The sequence below is a fragment of the Hemitrygon akajei genome, unplaced genomic scaffold, assembly GCF_048418815.1.
Source record: "Hemitrygon akajei unplaced genomic scaffold, sHemAka1.3 Scf000109, whole genome shotgun sequence".
Classification (NCBI taxonomy): Eukaryota; Metazoa; Chordata; class Chondrichthyes; order Myliobatiformes; family Dasyatidae; genus Hemitrygon; species Hemitrygon akajei.
In genome coordinates this window covers 235,380-258,644 of record NW_027331995.1, presented here as the reverse complement: position 1 = coordinate 258,644, position 23,265 = coordinate 235,380, and the positions used below count along the sequence as shown (strand labels likewise).

The 23,265-nt window shown below is 44.0% G+C and overlaps 1 protein-coding gene across 2 annotated transcripts in view; it reads left to right on the top strand.

Moving 5' to 3' along the window:
• Positions 1–23,265, top strand: part of LOC140723331 (uncharacterized) — a 40,070-nt gene that overhangs the window by 14,636 nt on the left and 2,169 nt on the right. The window contains exons 2-3 of one of the 2 annotated variants that reach the window (XR_012097865.1): positions 6,462–6,630; positions 18,015–18,133. The gene's annotated coding sequence lies outside the window, so the exon portion shown is untranslated. Of the gene's footprint in view, positions 1–6,461; positions 6,631–18,014; positions 18,134–23,265 lie in introns of those variants that run through there. The other variant, XR_012097864.1, reaches the window with a different exon arrangement.

The following is a 23,265-nucleotide window of genomic DNA, read 5'->3' as shown; positions in this document are numbered from 1 at the left end:
CCTGTGATTGTGGACTGTGCCTTTAAGAACCATGTCTGTAAGAGAGAGAGAGAGAGGAGCACAAGCAGCTTGTTACAGAGACAGATGGAGCGGAGGGCCTGCATGATGGACAGCTGGTGTTCAGCACAATGGTATTTAAAGGAGTGTTGCTGTTTGTTTCGTAGGACACGCAGACACACAAAGGCTAGTGGGAAGAGTTGTCACTGAAGTTTTAAATGTCCACGCGTTTGGGGTTGAGGATCGGTTAAGAGGAATCGGTCTCTGACTATTAGTGCATGTAAGAGAAACCCTGTGAAATCTGCTGAAAACCCTTGCCTGGGTTGGTAGATTGTCACTTGAAGACGAAGCTCTTTAGTTGGTCACGTTTGACTAAATTGGAAGATTCGGAGAACATCGACACCTGTTTACTTGGATTACTCTCACTCACTTCAATCCCGTGAACTGAACTGAATATCCTTACCACACCAGCGTAAAACTGTATCATTTACCACCTAAGTTTGGGAAATATATATTTAAAACTATATATGCATAACACTGCTAGATTTTACACTGATTATGGAAAGGTAAATGCAGTAACAAAAACAGATGCCTATTCTATCCCTCGGTTGAATGATTGCATTTATAAGGTTGGAAAAGCTATATTTCTAACAAAGATTGATCTGTTGAAAGAGTATTGGTGTGTTCCATTGACGGACAGAGGTAGAGAAATTTCTGTGTTTGGGACACCATCTGGGTTGTACAAATACAAGGTTTTGCTGTTTGGAATGAAAAATGCCCCAGGAACATTCCAGAGAATGATTGATTCTGTAAATCGAGGGTTGGAACACACAGATACCGATATTGATGACTTAGTCACAGGGAGTGACACTTGGAATGACCGTATCTCTGCAGTAGAAAAGCTGTTTGACAGGCTTTCCGAGGCCAGCCTTACAGTTAACTTACCTAAGAGTGAATTTGGCCATGCCACTGTGACCTATGTTGGCTATGTTGTAGGTCAAGTCAAGTTAGCTCCTGTTCAGGCAAAAGTCCAGGCAATTTTCTGAAGTTTCTATTCCGACTGGTAACAAGGCTCTTGGAAAGTTTCTGGGAACGGTTGGATATTATCGTAAGTTCTGTAAGAACTTTGCTGGTATTGCTCTTCTGCTAACTAATCTCCTGAAGAAGGGTGGCAAGTTTGTTTGGACCGAGTTGTCAGGAGATTGATTGAAAGTTATTATTTGAGATTAGGCCAATTAGTGTCGTCAACAAATTTAAATCACAGATTGGAGCTGTGAGTGGAGACACAAGTCGTGGGTGCACAGAGAGTAAAGGAGGGGGCCAAGGAGACAACCCTGAGGGGTATGTGTGCTCAGGGTCAGAGAGACAGAGGTGAGGGAGTCCACTCTTACCACCTGCTGGCGATCTGACAGGAAGTCCAGGATCCAGCTACACAAGGCAGGGTGAAGGCCGAGGTCTCTGAGCTTCTTGTCGATACTTCACGCCTTCGTATGGCTACTGCTCTGCCCATGACTGCAAGGAACTGCAGTGAACTTTGGAGAGTGGAGAACATCAGAGAAACAAGCCTCCCCTCCATGGACTCTTCCTACACTTCTCCTGCCTCGGAAAAGCAGGCCATGTACTCAAATATCCTCACAATCTGGACATTCAAACCCACTCCCCCATCGGGGAAGAGATACAAAAGCCTTAAAGCACGAACCACCAGGCTCAAGGTCGGCTTCCTGTCTGCGGTTATAAGCCAAATGAATGGTAAAATGTACTCAACCTCAGAATGTAACTCGACGTGACCCTGCACCATATGTCTATCTGCACTGCACTTTCTCTGCAGCCATAATGCTTTGTTACAGTTATTGTTTTGTCGTATATCAGCTCAATGTACTGTCGTAATGTATTGATCTGTGTGGCTGGTATGTCAGGCAAGATTTTCACTGTAGCTCAGTACATGATGATAATAAACAATATCCCCATTTTAATTGTGTGGAAATATTAGAGAGACTGAGCTTCTGCTTTGGAACCACAGAAGGAAACTTAACTGTTGAGTTTTCTGAGGAATACCAATAAATAGAAAAGGCTTCAGCCTCACATTACGATCTGCGGTAACTGGGATCAGGTGACCGGTGGTGGGTCTCCCATATCAATATCAGAATCAGGTTTAATAGCACCAGCATATGTCATGAAATTTGTTGTCTCTGCGGCAGCAGTAGAACCTAACTCATAACAGTAGATTTTAACAGCTATGAATTACAAAAATATACATATTCTATAGTTAAATTAAATAAGTAGTACAAAATTTAAAAATAATACAAATGTAATAAACTATTTTAATTGTGTGGAGCCATGTGACTGGTTTGTTGCTTTGGAAATTCTGGAGTGAAGCTTAGCTGAACTGTACATGTTTATGGGAAGCCCTGATAAATCAAAAAGCTAAATTCTCACATAAATGGGTCACACATCCAGAAACATTGGCTGCACTTGTGGGGGAGCGCTTGTAATTTAAAACACCTTAATGGACGTTTCTGATGATTTCAGTGGGACAACAACATTAATCACGGGTTTCATCACTGAATCCAGTGTTGTAAGATGTAAAGTTCCCTGTTATGTGTCCGGCCGTGCCGTGCTGTTGGTGGAGTGGGCAGCGTGGTGTTTGTCTCGATTCGGGTCACAACACCAGAATTGCCAGTGGGGTCCACACACAGTGTATTAGTCAACAGAAGACCTCTCGTCCCTGCAGTCTTTGTCCCCTGGTAAACTCAACACCCTGACAATGTGGACCATAGACACCCCTTCCTCTTTAAAGTCAGTCATTCATTCAGACAGCCGATCGCTGAGAGGAATTATGTTTATTGGTCATTAAAGTTCGCCCAGATTCGTTTGGACGGATTTGATGTGGAGTTCGAGGGTGTCACAGTGAAAGGGCCGGACGGCCGAACTCTCTCCGTTGTCCAAACATCCTTCCAGGTGAGGCGACACTTCACCTGTGAATCTTCCCGGGTCGCCTATTGTGTCCGCTGCTCCCGATGCGGCCGCCTCTACACTGGTGACACCGGCTCCTCTGCAGTTGTGCGGGGTAGGGTTGTTTTTTAGGGGGGCGGATCGATGTTATTGTTCCCTTTTGTGCGGGAGGGGTGGATTTTGGGGTTTGATGATCGGGATGCCATTCTTTTTGATGTGGGGGTGGGGTAGGAGTTTGATTTTTCTCTCTGAATGACTTTCATGCTCTTTCTTTGTTTTGTGCTTCTCTGGAGAAGAAAAAAACTGCAAGAGTTGTTCATGGATACCTGCTTTGATAATAAACTGACCTTTCAACTGTCCGCTCCCAGCGGGACTTCCCGGTGTCCAAACATTTTCATTCCGCTCCCCATTCCCATTCCCGTTCCGACGTGTCAACCCATCGCCTCCTCTTCTGCCAAGTTAAGGCCATCCTCAAAGTCCAGGATCTGCACCTTCTATTCCGTCTGGGTAGCCCCTCCCCCCAACCTGAGCTGTACGAGGGGTGATTGATAAGTTCGCGGCTGAAAGTTATACAGCTCTCGGTACCTGCACGTGCAGTTCAACTCTTTGAGTGATTATGCAGAAAGTTAATCAGTTTTGTGCTTTTTCTGTTACAGATAATTGAAAATTGCTAGGTTTTGTAAAATTGACTCCTTTCATCCTAGGCCACGAACTTATCAATCACCGCTAGTAGGTCACCCAATTTGTGTATTTGTGTACCTACTCCTTTCATGTACTGGGCAACTTCCTTGTCCCATTCATGTAATGAGCAGGTACCCAAATTGGTGGGGGGGGGTGGTGTATAAATATATGTGTGTGTGTGTGTGTGTGTATATACACACATGAATAGGGCTTTTTATAATGTCAACCACTAAACCAAGATGAAAGAAATATACCGTAGATTCCGGACTACAGAGCGCACCTGATTAAAAGCTGCTGGCTCTAATTTTAGAAAGAAAATCAATTTTTTACTTGTACAGGCCGCACCGGATTTTAGGCCGCATCGGATTTTCGGCCGCAGGTGTCCCACGTTGTAATATGAGATATTTACACAGAAAGATATTACACGTGAGGATTTTTTAACTTTTAATTAAATCCATATGGTAACATAAACAAATACATATTGCAAATGCTTTTTTTCGAACCGTGCCTGTAACGCGGCTACTTTTAAATATACGTTGCGTATACTTTTTTACTGAATAACATTCCAATATCTCCTAACGACTGGTAAAAAATATATATACTGCAGCCTACCAGGAAAAGTTATTGATCGCCTTTAACTTAAAAGCAGCGTTCGCTCAGATCCAATGCCGCTCGCGTAATGCCGCTCGCCCGTTTATCGCAAACTGGCATTATCTTCCTTCCCGTTTATCGCAAACTGGCATTTTTCCCACAAGACACGGCGAAACCGGGTGTGATGTCATAGCATCCCGCGATGTAGTACAGAAAACAAATATAGTTAAAACACTTCTAACTTTAACTAGAAAATGAATTACTAAGCGAAAATATTATAAACTAAATAACTGCCATAAAGGCAGCACAATGCTTTTCTTCGAGTGTTTTCCATGTTGATGAGGGTGAGTACAAATGACTGATTTACAATAATTTAATTGTGAAAGTGCGCTTGATTTATCGTACAATTTCATTGGACCTCTGTGAACTACTCATCAATTTTATTGGTCTACTGTTACGAGGCAAAATGTTTTTGGCGGCATGAAAAAAATCATGCATTAGCCGCACCGTATTAAAGGCCACAGAGTTCAAAGCTGTTCAAAATGTGGGAAAAAAGTAGCGGCTTATAATCCGACATCTACGGTATATGATTTCCAGAGCTCCACAGAAATACAGTGCTAAATAAGACATTAACAAGATTATAGCCAATCACTGCATTTCAGTGTATAACTGGTACAATAAAACATATAATGCTTAATTTAATAATAAGACATTGTATTGCATGGTTGCATTCACTAATTATCATCAAATCTAATTATCAAGCAAGTGAAATAACGTTGTTTGCTTAGAAGCCATAAGGTTGTTAGTGAGAAAAATTTACTTTTGTATTAGCGAGTAATCCACGGATCACCACAGTCACAGCTCCAGGATTTCACCAAAAACTATCGAATATCCTATCCTAATGTTATTAGTAGTATTTTCCTCACCAGCCACCAACCCCTCTCCCTAACCCCAGTTTCCTTAAAATTCCCTCTTTTTAATATACGGCCGCTGTTAAATTTCCTGCTTGTTTATTTTGACTTTTTTTACAGAGGTGCTGGAGTGGTGCTCCGGTGAGCTCCGGCAGCACTGCACCCCTGTTTAGATCCAAGTAACATGGCCCCGGGGATCAAGCTGCCCGGGTTTATGAGGTGTTGAGCGAGTATTTCTGGTCTGGGATCAAATGGGTTTTTTTTTCTGGAGTTCCTTTGGAAGCAATGCTGCTAATCTGAGGAGAGAATGAGTTTATATTCCATCCCTCTCAAGGAGAGGCTGTGAGTAAATGGGCTGTTCTGTGTTTGAACCAGTAGAAATAGACCTGGGGGGTTCAGTGTTTGAACTGTGTTTGGAAATTCCTCCTCGCTGTCACCTGTCTGTCAGACAGTGGAAATCAAACAGAAATTCAGGTTACTGGAGATCTGCACTAAAAATGATAAATTTTGAATCCATTCTGACAAATGATTGTGAATCTGAATCGTTAAATTTGTTGCTGTCCCCACAGCAGTTCCTTACCTTTTGAGCAATTCTGGTGATTCCGGTTTCTTTTTATTCCATTCAGTCTGGAATGGTTTAAATTTCCTGATTGTCTGTTATGCTTGGGAATGTGTTCAGTGCAGTTGTTACTAATAAGGTTCATGTGAATAATCTCAGGGATGATCGGCTTTATGTATGTGGAGCATTTGATGGTTCTGGACCTGTGCTCAATGGAGTTCAGAGGGACGGTGGGGGTGGTGGGGGGATGTATGGTTAAGTAAACCTACCGAATGCTGAAAAGCCTGGATACAGTGGACATGGAGACGGAGAGTCTCAGAATAAAGATGCTTACCTTTAAAATTGAGTTGACAAAAATTTCTTCAGCCAAAAGATGTCTGATCTGTGGAATTTGTTGCCACAGAGGTTGGTTGAGGCTGCCATTTGGGTATATTTATGACAGAGATTAATATACTCATGATTGCTAAGTAGCTTCAGGGTTACAGGAGGAAGGCAGGAATATGGTGTTGGAATAAATCTCAGCCATGGTTGAGTGGTGGAGCAGACTCAATGGATCGAATCACCTAATTATGTTCCTACATCTTATATCTGACCATGACAGAACAATGACTCCTTCCTATCCCATATCAGGTTTTGTGACGTGTCAGGGACAATTACAGATTTGTTCACTGAGATCATTATATTGGTCTTCGATATTTAGATTTCAGTGAGCAGAAATATTTTGTTCTCCTTTGTATTGTTAACGTGCTTCATTATCATTTATGTTAAAGTTAGACCTGCGGTGAGAGATTTATTGGAAGAAATGCCCACAACTGGAAGCAAACCACGACTGAAGACGAGGGAAAAGCAGCAAGTGAACCAGCCCGAGGACTGAGAGCACCGACTGGAGAGAACCCATTTGACTCGGAGATTCCAGTGATTCAGTCAGGAGAAAGTTTGGTGAGTCTCATTTACTCAAACACTGGTCTTTTAGACATTACATACCTGTAAAAGGAAGGTAGGGAATAGTTGGAGAGAGCTGAATGTGACCAGAAATGCCAGTTATGCTTCTATTAGACCCAGTTGCAATCACTCCAGGTCTGGTAATGTACTGTCAGTATCCCAGCTCTTTAAAGTCTCTCATATTCCCTCAGTGTTTGCTCATTTGAAGAACTTGTATCTTCTGAGGTAGCTTTTGGTCGGTTCTGAGTGTGGAGAGGGAAAGAGGGGTGTTTATATTTACTATCTTGCAAAAAGAAGTAGTTGTTTGCAATTACTTGCTGCAAACTCACTACCCATACCCTGTACATTCTCAACCAGATTATTGACATAGATGACAAGTAGCAATGGGCGTTACCCTGGGGAGCTCCAGGAGGCACGGGCCTTGACTCCAATAAACAGCCTGTCATCATCACCATCTGCTTCCTACCATCGAGCTGTTCCCAGACTCTGGGCTCTGTGACAAACAATGTTAGCAGCAAGATTAGACAGTGATTAATATAAAGAGAGATTTGTTGCTTCCTGAAAGCTGTCTGATGCAATGGATCAGATCCTCCCTTGCTCACAACGTGATCTGCCCTAGGACGCATCCTCCCGGGTCGCACTGTGTCCGATAACCCACATCCCCAACCTCCCTCCACCCCGCCAGTAACCCCACAACTTTCCCACTATTTACCCCACACCCGTACACGTAAACAGATCCTCGTTACCGACATCCACTCTCACTGCTTGGGGAACCAGAAGTAACTGATCCTACATTACTGGCACAGACTGTCCAGCCATCTGGCTGGGTCCCGACCCTTTCCCACTGCAACCGAACTTCGATTTACACAAACTCGAGACCAGCCCCTTCCTCATCGCTGCCCAACCAGGCTCAGAGCTCGTTAAGGAGCCTCGTGTGTGGCACCTTGTCAAAGGTCTGAAAATCCAAGTGCACAATGTCAACCAATTCTCCTTTGTCTACCCTGCTTATTATTTCTCAAAGTATTCCAACAAATTCATCAGGCAAGATTTTCCCTTGAGGAAACAATGCTGACTCCGGCCTATTTTATCTTGTGCCTCCAAGTGTCCCGAACTCACATCCTTAACAATCGACTCCAACATCTTTCAAACCACTGTCAGACTAAGTGGCCTATAGTTTCCTTTCTTCTGCCTCTCTCCCTTCTTGAAGAGTGGAGTGACATTTCTGACATCTTTATGGGTTGAGCTAAGAAATCGCAGGGGTAAAAGGACCCTGATGGCTGTTATCTACAGGCTTCTAAACAGCTGCAGTGATGTGGAGTACAAATTACAACAGGAAATAGATAAGGCTTGCCAGAAGGGCAGTGTTATGATAATTGTAGGGGATTTTAACATGCGAGTGGATTGGGAAGATCAGCTCAGCACTGGATCTCAAGAGAGAGTATTTGCAGAATGTCTATGAGATGGCTTTTTAGAACAGCTTGTTGTTGAGCCCACTAGGGGATCGGCTGTACTGGATTGGGTATTGTGTAATGAACCAGATGTGATTCGAGGGATGGAAGTGAAGGAAGCCTTTGGAGGCAGTGATCACAACATGAGTGAGTTCACTGTGAAATTTGAGAAAGAGAAGCCGAAATCCGATGTGTCGGTATTTCAGTGGAGTAAAGGAAAATACAGTGCGCATGAGAGAGGAACTGGTCAAGGTTCACTGGAAAGGGACACTAGCGGGAAGAACGGCAGAGCAGCAGTGGCTGGAGTTTATGCGAGAAGTGAGGAAGGTGCAAGACAGATATATTCCAAAGAAGAAGAAATTTTCGAATGGAAAAAGGCTGCGGCCGTGGCTGACAAGAGAAGTCAAAGCCAAAATAAAAGCAAAGCAGAGGGCATATGGTTATGGGGTTCTGCTTCTACAACATGATACAAAACATGGCCAAAGGCACTGTAGGATGCAGACAATAATCAAAATTAATACAATCAGACTTCCAAAATGCTAAAATAACCCCCAGAATTCCCCGAATATATTGAAGGGCCAGGGCCACCCCCGTGCCTTAATGGTCCCAAAATTGTGCAGCTTACTGCCAACATCTTGAATTTTCTGAATCTCTTGGGTTCTGTGTTTAGACAAGCCAGTAATATTGGAAGATTTGTCAGGGATATAAGTACAGCATTTGTTTCCTATGATAGCACAGGTCACTCTTTTTTCTGCTAATATAAAGACTTGGGCCATCTGATTCTGTCGCACTGTTTGGCGAATTGCAATCATCTCAGTTACCTGTGCTTGAGTGTCAGTCACTGCTCCGGCTGTATTATTGGCCAGTTCTTCTAGAGTGGCTGGTAAATTAATTATTTCCCTGGAATTTCTGACTACCCCATAGGAGGGAGAGGGAATCATCCATAATCTCTCAGATTCCGTTATACCCCTTCGTTGCCAATTCCAATGGGGGTGATCCTGAGGCTGAGCCAGGATCCTCAAGTGTGGCACAAGGTCGGCCAAGTAGCAATAACCACTCCGACCCTCGTCCCCCCTCGAGAACCCGTCTGGTAGGGTGTGGTTCCATGCTGCTGCCCTGTTCTTTCTCCCGGCAGCCAGGGATAGGCCCCATTTCCACAAACCCAATAAGCTCCATTTAGTGGTCCAGGGGTATCATAAGTTTGATTCTCGGTACAGTTACTACTTCCCATTTGATAGGGTGCACTCTCATTCTCATTACACCAACAAGTAGTACTAGCCACTGCTGGAGATGTATCTCTTAAACCCCGGCCATAGCTTGAAGGGGTCTTGTGGAGGAGATCTATGACTCCAACCCTCAAAGCAACACCATCCCCAGTCTCGCCTTCCAGACCTGGATATGGTGCAATTGACAATGCTACCATTACGGCTATCAGAAAACACCATAACTGAATTGACTCCGCTAGTATTCAGAGGCACCACTGACATAGTCTTACCCTGTTCGAGAATTCGGGCACATACCAATGTGCTCCCCGCTCAACTTGCTTAGCATCGGTGTGGCAGAGGGACAGGAAAATGTTAAACTGGGGGCCTTCCGAGACAGGGGCAGGTTCCCTTAGGGTCAGTAAAATCAGTATTAACCAGTACATTATTCAGTCCTTATCAGTTCTGCCAGTAACGTGTTTACAGTCTGTTCAATGTATCCATCGGAGCTGCCCTTCCACCATCACTGCAGGAGGTGTTGTCAGTAGCACTTGGTACAGTCCTTTCCACCTTGGTTCCAACTTCTTACGATCCCAGTTCTTGAGCAGGGCTGGATGGTGGAGTAGTCACCTTTAGTTTGGGTTTCGTCCTCTCGATAGGCCTGTCGTACCTGTGAATGCAAGCTTTGGAGTGATTTAGTTAATTTGCATAAGTATTTTCCCATCTCCTCCCCCAAGGTATGCATATCCAATGTTGCAGGTAAGCTCCCGGAGGAGCGGCAAACAAGGTCGGGGTCCCCATGGGGTTCTCATGGGCTTCCCGTGGATAATTTCTGCAGGTGATAGCCCCGTCTTACTTGATGGCATGATTCCCATATGGAATAGGACTAAGGGTAAAACCTTCAACCAGGTCAATCCAGTTTCTTGTGTAAGTTTTGCCAACTTATTTTTCAACTAGCTCGTTACACTATGTCGCTGCGTTCAGATGATGGATGCAGTGGAACTGCTGTTTTATAGCAAGTTCTTTACAGATTTCCTCATTTATTTTGGCCCATTGTCCTAGCTGATCATTTCTGGAAGTCCATATTGAGGAGTTATTTCTTTTAGCAATATGTTCACAACAGTCATAGTGGTATTAATAGTTGTAGGAACAGCTTCAATCCATCTGCTAAATACATCTACTATCACTGAACAACACCTATAACAGTGTACTCCAGGTAATTCTATAAAATCAAGTTGCAAACAAGAAAAAAGTCCACCAGGCAAGGGGGTAGTTCCGGAACCACAAGGCATTCCCTTTCCAGCATTTGATTTTTTTTTTTTACAAATTAAGCATGATTTGACTCGCTTTTCAGCTGCTTTCTGGAAATCAAGATTGTAGTAATGTATTAACCATCCCCTCCTTGCCCAAGTGTATACAATTATGTACATGATCTACCAAAATAGGTAAGAACACGGAGGGAACACAGACCTGTCCCACAGGGGTCTCCCATAAATCGGTCTGAGGTTCGAGGTGGCAACCCATTTGGGACCATAGTTTGTGCTCTCCTTCAGGGGTGTCCCCCTGTTAGTTACGTATTTCCCACAAGTCCGGCATACCCGTGCTTAGATTTTGTTTAAGAGGAGCTTGCTGGGTTCCCCAGGGGACTAAAAGTGTGGGATTCAAGGCTGTCTGTTTGGCAGCTGCATCAACCCTAGCATTACCCTTAAACATCTCATCGCATTCCCCGGTATGGGCTGCACATTTAATAATAGTCAAAACTCGAGGTAGCTGTAGAGCGGTGAGTAAGTTGTCTACAAAGGTAGCATTACTAATGGGGTGGCCAGAGGAAGTCAGGAATCCCCAAAGCCCTGTAGTCAGTTCATAACTGGAGTCCGTGTACAAGTCCACACTTTAGTCTGTTGCTAGGATACAGGCAGGAGTCAGAGCAAACAGCTCAGCCTTCTGGGTGGAGACAGCCGCTTCAAAGGAGGCCTGCTCAATTACACTGGCATTGGGCACCCCGGTCAAAGTTTCTGTTACTGTTAAACGAGTAAAAGTTGAACTGATTTCCAAAAGACATAAGTTAAAGATCACACATTTCAGTAATATTTTAAGCAAGGAAACTTTTTTTTATTTCCATCTTTTACAGTTCCAAAATAACAAAAAAGGCAAAGGGCCTGAAGCAAAAGTTTGGGAAGCCTGCATGGTCAACACCTAGTAACACCCCCTTTGACAAGTATCACAGCTTGCAAATGCTTTTTGTAGCCAGCTAAGAGTCTTTCAATTCTTGTTTGGGGGATTTTCGCCCATTCTTCCTTGCAAAAGGGTTCTAGTTCTGTGAGATTCTTGAGCCGTCTTGCATGCACTGCTCTTCTTAGGTCTATCCACAGATTCTCGATGATGTTTAGGTCGGGGGACTGTGAGGGCCTTGGCAAAACCTTCAGCTTGTGCCTCTTGAGGTAGTCCATTGTGGATTTTGAGGTGTGTTTAGGATCATTATCTTGTTGTAGAAGCCATCCTCTTTTCATCTTTGGCTTTTTTACAGTTTGATGTTTACATCCAGAATTTGCTGGTATTTAATTGAATTCATTCTTCTCTCTACCAGTAAACGTCCCCGTGCCACTGGTTGCAACACAAGCCAAAAGCATGATCGATCCACCCCCATGCTTAACAGTTGAAGAGGGGTTCTTCTCATGAAATTCTGCACCCTTTTTTCTCCAAACATACCTGTTCTCATTGCCATCAAAGAGTTCTATTTTAACTTCATCAGTCCACAGGACTTGTTTCCAAAATGCATCAGGCTTGTTTAGATGTTCCTTTGAACCTTCTGAATTGAACTCTGGGCTCTTTGGCTTTAACCCAGGGCAAACCCAGACAGTGATATTGGGAAGCACCAGTCCTGTCTGTCGCCAAAGGAAATCCGGAACTTCAGGCAGTAATGCGCTGACCTCTTTTCCTTTAACCTCTCCAATCACCATGACTGGGAACTCCTGTCTCTCGAGGGGTGCATAATATTGGCTTTCCTCAGTTAAGCACCCCGGAGGGTCATAGCACAGAGTCACATGAGGGTCGGCCGCTGGCAGAAGGGGTTCAAACACAGTGGAGTCCAGATTAAGTGCCCACCACTGGGGCGGGTGTCAGTAACTGGGGAAGATGTCGGTTGTTCACTAGTCCCAGGGTAATATCCTTGTCCACACAGAGAATCTCGACTTCCAACGGACAGAGCAAGTCTCTCTCTGCTAGATTACACCCTGACTGGTGGTGACTGTAAATGAAACTTCACACTGGGTCCCCTGGAATTCCACCTGCAGTGGCTGGGTACGTGAATACGTACGTGCCCTGCCTTTGAACCCAGACAGACCGATTGTCTGATAGCTGTTTTCCATTTTCTGATACCATTTCCTGATCGAGAGTGGATGTGGTTGCCCCAATATCAATAATAAACGGAATTCCAGCAACTTGCAATATTACATTGGGCTCTTCCTGAGGGGTGATACTCATGTTTGGAAGCATCCTTGTTTGTCAATTTCTAAATGGGCTGTTGTCCCCACCTGTCCCTTGGTATGTTTTTGTTCCCATTTCTGATCCCCAGATATAGCCCGCTCGCATCCTTCTTCCCACTGAGCATATTTACCTTTAATATTAGTTCCCTTCGGGGTCGATCGGGATTCGAAAGTCGGGTCAAAGCTCGTCACATTCCATTTTGGTCTTTGTCAGGCCAATCCATATTATTTGTTTTAATCATGTTGGCTAACTTAGTTGGTAAGGATTGGAGCAGTAAGGCATTAAACTGGGGAACGGATTCCCATCATTAAAGACTCGGTCACCTGTGAAAGTGCTCTAGCAGGCCATAATTCGCTCCCAATAGACTGGTCCCGATTCTCCAGGCTTAGGTTTGCTTTGCCGTACTTTAGTGATGTTTACAGGTTGCTGGAGAGCCCTTTCCAAGGCTTGAATGATCCGGTCTGTCTGTTCATTCTCATTATGGTTCCCGCCTGTAACTCCAGATAGGTTTGGTATCTCAGTTCTGCCTTCCATTTCCGCCCCTCATCAGCTGAGAGAATCATGCAGCAGAGATCGAATAAATCTTGTGGAGTCAAATTATGCACTCAGCATCACAGTCACTGTCCTCAAACAGGGTCGGTATGCCAGACATGGGTTCGGGATCCATTGTTTCCCTATCAGTTAGAACTTCAGACTGACTTTCCAGCCCTGCTCTCCTATCTAGACCGTTTTCCCTGCTCTCGTTTTTGGCGCCCATCCACCCATTCATGCTCCGCTTTTAGCCTCTCCCAACCTTTGGCGTTCCTTCTGCAGTGCATACCTCTATCCCTTTGTCACGTGCATTATTCCACCAACTTGCTAATACTGTACTGTTCCACTTTGCATCTGCCTTATCCTTCCATTCCCTTTTCAGTAATTTCCTCTTCTTTCCACAGTTCCTTTTCCTTAGCAAATTTACTGCTTGTTCTCATGAGGTAATATCCCAGGCTCCCCCCAGTGGCCAGATTTTGTTCCCCAATTTCTTATTCAGCGCTGCATTCAACATTCACAAATCTTTTTCCTTGTCTGGAAAACTCTCACTCATATTGTGTTTGTCTGCTCTTGTCCCACTCATATCACTCGACTGCAATTCACCTCTGTTCTTTACCAGGCACAAAGCCTTCTGCTCAATTAACAATCAGATAAATTTACACGGCTGGCACCTCCTGTTAAATTGATAAATTTACCTGGGACCACCTCCTGCCCACTTACTAAAATTTACCCGGCCCGTCTGCCTCCTCAGTAAAATTTTGCCCACCTTATACGAGTCTCCCAACAGATTCTTTCCCGATCCCATCAAGGTATGCGATCAGCTTGGGCGAGGGACTGTACCTCGAAAGGAACTAACAGAGAATGACAAAATACCTATTGGGTGTCTGGTCGGTCTTCGCAGTCCCCAGAGTGGTCCAGCTGCTTACTCAGCCCGTCTGCTTGGCACTCCCGATATTGGGATCCTGTTCATGACGCCAAATGTTAAAGTCGAATCTGAATAAAACACGGGAGACCAGCTATCGTCACCACAGTTTATTGCGCATTCTCCTGTAGGAGTTTGAGACCCAGTTGCCAAAAGGAAGGCACGTAAGCACTGCCACTATCTGACAAGTGGACTGACTCAGTCAGGTTACAGTCGTGTATTTATACATAGTAAGCCCCATACATTACTATTTGCAAGATGTTATTTGAACTGATTTGCTCACCAAGTCTGTTGGTGCAAAACTTAATTACTTAGATAAGAGAGTTCACTAAATGAAGGTTTTAATTGCAGCTGCACGTACTGTTCTGTCCTTATCAGTTATTCCCTTTGCAAGGCCCTGACTTAGTTACAGACAGATGTTCATTCCTGTCCTTTTCAGCGAGTCCTCCTCCCTTTACTCAAATAAGGGTACAATGTATAATGTTATCAACTAATAAGGGTACAATGTATAATGTTATCAGCTCTCAGTGTGTCTCTCTGCAAGCCACAGAGAACTGGGAATGAGCCTGTCTTAGTTAACCGCTGAAGACAGAGTTTACTTAAGTTCAGAAATTCCTATTCAGTCCCAATTATTCTGTTAGCCAGAGGTTACAGAGGTTCAAAATGATTTTGTTATATATCCTCAATTCCCCAGGAGTGCTCAGGGGAAATACTCATGTTACCTGTGTGTATTGTGGCGATGCAGAAGTTGCCGGAGAATTTAGAAGTGTGAAGAAGTGGAGTGATATTTGGAAATCTGACATTTTAAAGTGTAATTTAGCAAGCAAACCGCATATGGACAGAGTGCAAAAGATCTGGTGAGAAAAGTTTTCATTACCCGTTACAAGCCTGCTACATAGGTTGTGTGAGAGTGCAGATGAACTTGATCTAACTCAGAGATCAAAGTTCTTATGGACAATGCTTTGCTAGCTGTTAAAATGAATACCTCTCTATATAAAATACACTGTGCACATGTTGTCACTGGGTAAAAAAATGCACATTACGAGATTTATGTGCCCACTGGTCATTACAAAATAGAGGGGACATTGGTGGGAAGGTGGGGAGACCTCCATTGTCCCTGATGCCCTCACCTACAAGATGTGCATCCAGCTGCAGCTTGTAACCCTGCAGTTTAAGGAGTTGGAACTTGAAATGGATGAATTCTGGATCATCCAGGAGTTGGAGGGGGTGATAGATAAGACATGAAGTGAGGTGAGTTACACCCAAGATACAGGATACAGGAAAGGAAAGGGATGAGGTTAAACATCCCTCACAAAATACTCTTGTGACCATCCCACACAACAACAGGTGGACCACTTTAGAAACTGTTGGGGATTATTAGCAGAGGAAAGTCAAAGGGCTGATAGGGGATTCGTTAGTTATGGGAACAGAACAAGAGGGATCTAATATCCTAGTGGTAAGGCTTGCTAGAACCAGTGTGGGGGGGGGTGTGATGGGGTTAAAGTAAGTTGTAGGGGGAACGGGAGCCAGAATGGCAGAACAGATAGTGGAGAGGGTGATTTGAATTTATTACATACATTCTGCATCTACATGAGTAGTAGAAATCTTCACGTTACGTCTCTGTCTAAATGTGTAATTTATAGTAATTTATAACAAATAGTATGTAGATAGGGCAGTCAATATGACATAGAAATCAATTAATCAGTCTGATGGCCTGGTGGAAGATGTTGTCCCGGAGCCCGTTGGTCCTTTTGCTGTGGGTTAGCCTGTCTCCATTCCTTTTGTCATCCACAATTAGCTCCTTAGGTTTTGTGACAATGATTGAGAGGTTGTTTTCTTGACACCAGTCAGATGTTGTTCAGACCTCAGATAGAGTCAGCAATCAAATGGTTGAGCATGGTGCGATGAAAGTGCTGAGCTGTGTATATCACAATGCAAGAAGCATCGTAGGAAAGCCAGATGAGCTCAGGACAGGGAATTATGATATTGTAGCCATCACTGGGACTTGGTTACACCCAACAGTCTGAGAGATTTAGAGGAACAAATTTGTAGAGAGATCACAGACCATGCCAAGAAACAAAGGTTGATTCAGTTGGTGATTTTAACTTCCCAGATATTGACTGGGATTCCCATACTGTGAAAGGACTAGATGGGGCAGAGTTTGTCAAATGTGCCCTTAATCAGGACGTAGAATTCCCGACGTAAAGTGTGCAATAAGCTGTTAGGAAATGATCCAGAGCTGGTGACAGAAATTAGTGATCATAATGCCATGAAATTGAAAGTAAATATGGAAAAAGAGGTCTGGACCACGGGTTGAGATTCTAAACTGGGGAAAGGTCAATTTTGATGGTATCAGAAAGGATCTGACAAGTGTGGTTTGGGACAGGCTGTTTTCTGGCAAAGGAGTACTTGGTAAGTGGGAGGCCTTCAGAAGTGAAATTTTGAGGGTGTGGAGTTTGTATATGCCTGTCAAAATAAAAGTTGAAAGGTAACTGGTGCAGGGAACCTTGGTTCTCATCAGATATTGAGGCCCCGGATATTTTGTTCCTCTAAATGCCTCAGACTGTTGGGTGCTGCCAAGACTCATTAATGACTGGCTCATTAATCATCATTCCAATTCCTGAGCTCATCTGACTTTTTTTTTAGTTGTCTTCTGTTGGTTCCTAAAAGCTTCCCAATAGTTTTTGCTCTTTTGTTTGCCCTCTCTTTGGCTTCTCAATTCAGCCATGGTTGTGTCCTCCTGCCTTTCCAATGCTTCCACTTCTTTCGTAAGTATCGATCACTCAACTCCCGAGTTGCTCTCAGAAACTCCAGCCATTGCTGTTCCATTGTCACTCCTACTGGTTTTCCCTTCGAAGCAAGTTAGACCAGCTTCTCCATCATAGAAACATGGAGAAGTTCAACACAGAAAAAGGCTATTTGGCCCATATAGTCAATGCCAAAAAAACATTTAAGCTGTCTAATGCGTCTACCTGCACTGGGACTATCGCCCTCCATACCCCTACCATCCAGGCTCCCATCCAAACTTCTTTTAAATGGTGAAACTGAGCTCACATTCATCACTTGTGCTGGCATCTCATTCCACACTCTCGCGACCATTTCAGTGAAGAGCTTTTCCACATGCTGTCGTTAAAGTTTCACCTTCCCCACTTACCCACGACCTCTGGTTGTATACCACCCAACCTCAGTGGAAAGAGCTGCTGGCATTTAACCTGTCATTTTCCTCATAGTTTTGTAGACTTCTAATAAATCCTCAAAGCAATGTATAATTTCCTTGTTTATGTTTAGAGCCTTTTTTTTAGGTGGATAAGATGATGAGGGGCATTGATCGTGTGGATAGTCAGAGGTTTCTTTCCCAGGGCTGAAATGGCTAACACAAGGGGGCATAGTTTTAAGGTGCTTTGAAGTAGATACCGAGGGGATGTCAGGGGTAAGTTTTTTTACACAGAGAGTGGTGGGTGCGTGGAGAGTGTTTCAGTTCCTGTGGGACCAGGCACCCATGCAGCTCATTGGGAACAGGGAATAATACCAAAGGAGAGAGACAACTGAGCCAGATCACAGTTTGGAGATGGCAGAACTGCCCCTATGTTATAGAAACAGGAAGAGCATCAGAGAGTTTGATTGTCATTCCAGATACCAGCACTGTGACCAGTTAGAAGGTGATTTCTCTCTCCAACTTGGGTTGAACTTCACTGTAGCAGTGTGATGTCAGATCACACCTTGCCAACTCAAGTGATCTCATCTGAAATGTTGTCCCATACCCATTGATCGATTTTGTAAATCTTTTTACAGGTTAAATATGACAAGGAATTTGTCTCCGGGAATCTCGAACACAACACGCCAGTTTTGCTGTCTCTGTCCAGATATTTAAGAAGAGGAGCAAGGGATTCACTCGATCATCAGACCAACTGATCGACCATTTTACATGGGGGGAACGCATTCATCTGCTCAGACAGTGGGAATGGATTCACTCGGTCATCTCAACTGAAGATACATCAGCGAGTTCACACTGGGACAAGGCCATTCACCTGTTGTAAGTGTGAGAAGGGATTCAGTCAGTTATCCCACTTGTGGACACACCGGTCAGTTCACACTGGGCAGAGGCTGGTCATTTGCTGAATTTGTGGGGAATGATTCACTCGATCATCTGACAGAATGGCACACCAGCAAGCTCACACTGGAGAGAGGCCATTCACCTGCTCAGACTGTGGGAAGGGTTTCACTTGCTCATTTCACCTACTGAGACACCAGTCAGTTCACACTGGCGAGCGGCCGTTCACCTGCTCAGACTGTGGGAAGGGATTCACTTGCTCATCTAAACTGAAGGTACATCAGCGAGTTCACACTGGAGAGAGGCCATTCACTTGCTTAGAATGTGGGAAGGGATTCACTGTATCATCTCTCCTACTGAGACACCAGTCAGTTCACACTGGCAAATGGCCGTTTACCTGCTCAGACTGTGGGAAGGGATTCACTTGCTCATCTGAACTGAAGGTACATCTGCGAGTTCACACTGGAGAGAGGCCATTCAGCTGCTCAGACTGTGGGAAGGGATTCACTTGCTCATCTGAACTGAAGGTACATCAGAGAGCTCACACTGGAGAGAGGCCATTCACCTGCTCAGACTGTGGGAAGGGATTCACTCGATCATCTACACTGAAGGTACATCAGCAAGTTCACACTGGGGAGAGGCCATTCACCTGCTCAGTGTGTGGGAAGGGGTTCACTGTATCATCTCACCTACTGAGACACCAGTCAGTTCACACTGGTGAGAGGCCAATCACCTGCTCAGTGTGTGGGAAGGGATTCACTTGCTCATCTAAACTGAAGGTACATCAGCGAGTTCACACTGGGGAGAGGCCATTCTCCTGCTCAGACTGTGGGAAGGGATTCACTTCTTTGTCCCAACTGAAGGTACATCAGCGAGTTCACACCGGGGAGAGGCCATTCACCTGCTCAGACTGTGGGAAGGGATTCACTTCTTTGTCCCAACTGAAGGTACATCAGCTAGTTCACACTGGGGAGAGGCCATTCACCTGCTCAGACTGTGGGAAGGGATTCACTCGATCATCTAAACTGAAGGTACATCAGCAAGTTCACACTGGAGAGAAGCCATTCACCTGCTCAGAATGTGGGAAGGGATTCACTCAGTCATCCAGCCTGCAGAAACATCAGCGAGGTCACACTGGGGAGAGGCCGTTCACCTGCTCAGACTGTGGGAAGGGATTCACTTGCTCATCTGAACTGAAGGTACATCAGCGAGTTCACACTGGGGAGAAGCCGTTCACCTGCTCAGTCTGTGGGAAGGGATTCACTCAGTCATCCAATCTACAGTTGCACAGGTCTGTTCACACTGGGGAGAAGCCGTTCACCTGCTCAGTCTGTGGGAAGGGATTCACTCAGTCATCCAACCTACAGTTGCACAGGTCTGTTCACACTGGGGAGAAGCCGTTCACCTGCTCAGACTGTGGGAAGGGATTCACTCGATCATCCCAACTGAAGGTACACCAGCGACTTCACACTGGGGAGAGACCGTTCACCTGCTCAGACTGTGGGAAGGGATTCACTCGATCATCCCAACTGAAGGTACACCAGCGAGTTCACACTGGGGAGAGACCGTTCTCCTGCTCAGACTGTGGGAAGGGATTCACTTGCTCATCCCAACTGAAGGTACACCAGCGAGTTCACACTGGGGAGAGACCGTTCACCTGCTCAGACTGTGGGAAGGGATTCACTTGCTCATCCCAACTGAAGGTACATCAGCGAGTTCACACTGGGGAGAGGCCATTCTCCTGCTCAGACTGTGGGAAGGGATTCACTTCTTCGTCCCATCTGAAGGTACATCAGCGAGTTCACACTGGGGAGAGTCCGTTCACCTGCTCAGTGTGTGGGAAGGGATTCACTCAGTCATCTAAACTGAAGGTACATCAGCAAGTTCACACTGGGAGAGGCCATTCACCTGCTCAGACTGTGGGAAGGGATTCACTTGCTCATCTGAACTGAAGGTACATCAGCGAGTTCACTCTGGAGAGAGGCCATTCACCTGCTCAGACTGTGGGAAAGGATTCACTCGATCATCTCAACTGAAGGTACATCAACGAGTTCACACTGGGGAGAGACCGTTCACCTGCTCAGATTGTGGGAAGGGATTCACTCAGTCATCCATCCTAATGGCACACCAGCAAGTTCACACTGGGAGAGGCCGTTCACCTGCTCAGACTGTGGGCAAGGATTCACTTGTTCATCTCAACTGAAGGTACATCAGCGAGTTCACACTGGAGAGAGGCCGTTCACCAGCTCAGTGTGTGGGAAGGGATTGACTCAGTCATCTCATCTACAGACACACAATCGAGTTCACACAGGAGAGAGGCCGATCAGCTGCTGAGACTTTGGGAAGTAATTCTGTCAGCAAAACCAACCAAATGTGCATCATTGAGTTCACAGTGGGGAGAGGCCGTTCACCTGCTGTGAATGTGGGGAGCGATTCACTCAGGTCATTTAACCTTATGTAACTCTTGCTTCAGCTAGCAACTTAATATAGGGGGTTTTAGCCCCTGAGCTTGGCCAAACCTAAGCAATCTCGTTTGTGTGAATGCTGCATGATGTGTCCCCTGTTACAAATCAGTACCCCAAAAATAACAAATGGTACACAATCTGCGATTAAACAATTGAGCTATTTAATTCTTACTTCGACTATAGGATTAGTAAAGGAAACAAAAAAAAAGAAAACGGGCCCTTTCTCTTCACTCATGTCTTCTCATCTCTCCCTGACAAAAGACTGTGAAAATCTACCTTCCAGACTCACAGGAAAGAACAATATCTCTAATTGGATAGCTAGGCACTCCAAAACCATGTTATTTCCAGTCATAAGCTAAACATTGCTGCTGCAGAGAAACCATTAGCTCAGCAGTGAAACATAACAGAGAGACCATTACGTTAGCAGTGAAATCTCACAGCATGTTCTACTTGTGACACACTACCGGGTTCACACAGGGGAGAAAGTTTCAATAAGTTGCATGCTGGATATTTGTCCATCACCGTTGCTAAAGCTATTTTGTGACTGACTATCGGTGCTGAACTCTACAATTATTGCTGCTGCTCACCACATCCAGTTCTGGGCATGGGAGGAGTTTCTTCTACTGCATATTCACCTTTAATGGGACTGGAGTTTAATATTGACTGGGGTGGAGTGTGGCCAGTGAAGAAGTGGAGCTTTGAGGCTTTGGCTAAAGTAGTTTTGGCAGATGGATTGTGCAATCAAGATTTGAATAGCTCCTGGAGGCTGCGCCTGTCTGTGAATGGAGTAACAGCAGTTTCTGAGCTGCTCCTAGTTTTGTCCCTTTCCCCTTAGTTTAAACCGAATTTAATATCTTCAGTTGCTGATTCTTGAACGGGAACCATATACCTTTGAGGAGTGGGAAGTACTTGTCTGAACCTAGTGATAAAGGCAACGGGAAAGGAAAGATGCAAAAGGAAGGATCTGATGAAATGCCATTGTGGGCTGAAAATATGGCTTGGACGCAGTTCATTTAAAGACTAACTTGAAAAGAATAGTAATGAAATGATGTCATTTCTGGGAAAACTTAAGGATCTGGAAGCTCAAGTCACTACACACAAAGAGGGATTGAAGATAATTAAGCAAAAATTGCTTGAAAGTAAAATAAAGTAAAACTCGTTTGGAATGATATCGAAATAAGATTATAGACCTGGAAACTAGGTCTCGCCGAAGTAATATACAAATTGTTGGGCTGCAGGAAGGAGTTGAAAATGGAGATTTAACTGCTTACATTGGTAAGCTTTTTCATACCTTATTTCCTTCTATATTATCACAGCCGCCTACTGTAGAAAGAGCAGACAGAACTTTTACTTCAAGGTCTCAAGATCCAAATAAACCAAGGGCTGTTCTGGTTTGTTCTCATTATTTTAGGATTAAAGGTCAAATAATGCGACAGGCAAGAAAACAGAGTTTTTAGATTTGAGACATCTGAGCTCGGTTGTTATGAAGATTTTTCTCAGGAGGTAATGGAACAAAGATTAAAATTTGCTCTGGTAATGAAACAGGCATATGATAAGAAATTGTTTCCTTCCTTGCGTCACCCAACAAGGATTAAAGTTTTTCCTCCTGATTCTCCTCCTCGTACATTTTGTGATCCTAAAGTTGCACTGGCGCTTGTTTAAACTATACCTGCTGTGACCGCCGATTGAACTGTCTGGCATATTATCTGCATAATAGCATTTCGGAAAGAAGATTTATGAAGGCTACTTGGACATTTCATTGAGAGACTATTAAAAGAAGATTAGGAGATTTGTTTATTATTGCATATCATTGTTTTTTTTGGTAAGAAGATTTATGGTTCAGGTATGACTGTTTAAATGGTTATTTGGACATTCAACAGAGAAAAAGAACATAAAAGGACTTACTCCTTTAACCTAATATCTGGTTTGATATTTTTTGTGTTTTTTTCTTAATTAACTAACTGGTAGTTTTTCCTACTAATGGGGCTATTTGCTTCTCTTATATATACTTAGCAGAGGTTTCAATTATTTGTATAATATTAGTTTTAAAGATTGTGTTGATCTGTTATTAAACACTATGCTTGGTTTCTCTAGGTAATATGTTTTAGATTTTAATAACTGCTTATTTTTTTAAATTATTTTCAATATATTGGAATGTTTTTAATATAATGAATATTATTGCATCTTATAACTGAATTTAAAGCTTTTTTAGGGGATTTAATGTTAAGTTTAAGATGGAGCTGTTTTTTACTTTTTAAGAGATAACAATTTTTTGGTTTCCTCTTTTTTTAAAAAAAGATTAAATATAAACATGGGATAGACTGTAGATGCTGGAATGTAAACATTTTCCTTTGCTGAGACTTTGCCGTTCCTCTTACAAGGTCAGTGGTTTTCATTTTTTAACTGGGGGAGGGATAGAGAACCTTTTTTAATCTTTTTTTTCAGACAGACAGAGCAGTCTTGGCTGTGTTTTCTATCATAGGTTGCCTGCTTTTTCTGGGCTGTGGGGGGAGTGGGATGGGGTTAG